The following is a 1,942-nucleotide window of genomic DNA, read 5'->3' as shown; positions in this document are numbered from 1 at the left end:
ACCACACAAAAATATAAGATAAATCATGCCATAGAAGATTCTAAAAATCCTAAAAAAAAATAATGTTGAAGGCTCGGAACTCTCTGCTCGCGTGGCTCTCTGCTCGCATGCCACGCGAATAGATCTAATAGGAATGAGACTCACGGGAAGGGCATGCTTTAACAATTTAAATTAGCAACAAAAATATCACAATGCTCTCCTTGTGGTCAAAGCCTACAAGTCACATTTTCAAGTTCTTACGTCAGACTTAAATTGAATAATGTCTGGCGATTTTTTTTTTTTTAATTAAAGGAAGCAGCCAGCTAGGGACCAAATGCTTACAAAGTCCAAGAACCTTGCAGCCCAAGGGAAGAACTTTCCGAGCGCTATTTGTCCGCTCATTTATTGGCGTGAAATCAATCGAATCAAATTCTATTGCAAAATTCAAATCTCAGCTCTATTAGGATCATCGTGTCAAAGGCCATGGCTTGGTCTCATGATATCTGCAGCAAACTCCCGCTTCTAAAGGGCATCTTCTCATGTATTCCCTGGTTTTCTTCTGATTCATCGGATTACGTTGGGTTCGAAGGCTACGAAGGAGAGCATCCGGCGGAGGTCGCCGGAAACATTGAGGCGCAAAAGCACTTCCGGCAACAAATTCGTTTTTCTTAAGGTCCGTACGTAGAATCTTTGTTGATCAGTTTAAATTCAAATTCATGTTCGTAACGAAATATTTTTAGTTATCTAATCCTTTGCAACTAGGATGGAGAGCTAGAGACCCCGAAGAAGACGGAGAAGAGGATCATATGGATGCGCGTCGCTCAAAAATTAAGATATCGCCAACAGAACCATTCTGCTGATGACTTCTTCATACGAGTTGAATGCTCCTATGTTATATATGGAAATAGTTAATATGAGTGACGACTCATTTCGCTAAATAAGCTATCAATAGACAGACTAGTAGTAAGGTTCATCATGCTAGTCATATAGGAGCAGATGAGCTTTCACCCCTCTTAATTCTTGCTTTTTAGTGTATTACTAGTTGTTCTAATAGCTTATGTTCGGTGAATGTGTTTGTATATTACGATAGATCTAGTAGAGGGGCTATAAGACAAGATTGTCGGAGAAGCATGCCTGGTGAAATACGGGTAGGAACGAAACAATTTGAGTACTAAGGTGTTTGTATTTGCATTTTTCTTTTTTCTTTTTTCTTTTTTTTTTTGAATCTACCAATTCGGATATCATCCCCTTATTTTAATATGTGCTGGTTCGACCGGCTGTGCAGTGCAGGTGAGGCTGCTGGCTAGGCCTTGAAGGTTATGCAGCCCAAGCTTACCCCCAGTGTTCATTAACTCATCATGAGTATTGATTCCCGTAGACGTTGTCACTTATTTCTATAAGATAAAATTGGAAATTTGATCGTATTTATTTGTGAGATCGAGATCTGACCCTCATCGCTAATTCTTCCAATCAAATGAAATTGTTAGGGGGTTGAGGTTTCATGTACTTGGAAATCTATAAGTCCTTTGCATGTTCAAGTACGTGGACATGATAATAATATGCCAGATTTCAGTTGAAGTATTCATGGTTGTATATTGAAAGTTGTTACAATTCAGGCCTCTGTGTAGATAAAAGGCGTTTAATTGGGCATAGTTTTATTATGGACGATGGTGATATGCACTGAAGGGTTTTATGGCAATTCTCAAAGGAACATCTTTTATTGCATCAATTATGAACAATAGGCTAAATTATCATATTGATATATTTTGTTGATCTTAAATATCAATTTGGTATATTTTCTATTGTGGCATAGTTTAGAAAGAGGAACATGGTGACAATAAAGCCTATTTTCTGGCCGGAGCAAAATTTCACCCCATGTGACTCATGACATGCATCTTACGTGGCTTAGTTGGGTTATGTTGAACATTAAGCGGGACCTTCACTAAATGTTACAGGAAAAAAT

General features: G+C 38.3%; 1 long non-coding RNA gene across 1 annotated transcript; it reads left to right on the top strand.

Moving 5' to 3' along the window:
- LOC109832065 lies at positions 252-1,573 on the top strand. Its single transcript, XR_002244627.1, has 3 exons — positions 252-652; positions 742-1,155; positions 1,270-1,573. It is a non-coding gene; the product is annotated as an uncharacterized LOC109832065 (long non-coding RNA).

Source organism: Asparagus officinalis, chromosome 3, assembly GCF_001876935.1.
Source record: "Asparagus officinalis chromosome 3, Aspof.V1, whole genome shotgun sequence".
NCBI lineage: Eukaryota > Viridiplantae > Streptophyta > Magnoliopsida > Asparagales > Asparagaceae > Asparagus > Asparagus officinalis.
The sequence above is the reverse complement of the archived record's forward strand: the minus strand, read 5'-3'. Positions and strand labels throughout refer to the sequence as shown.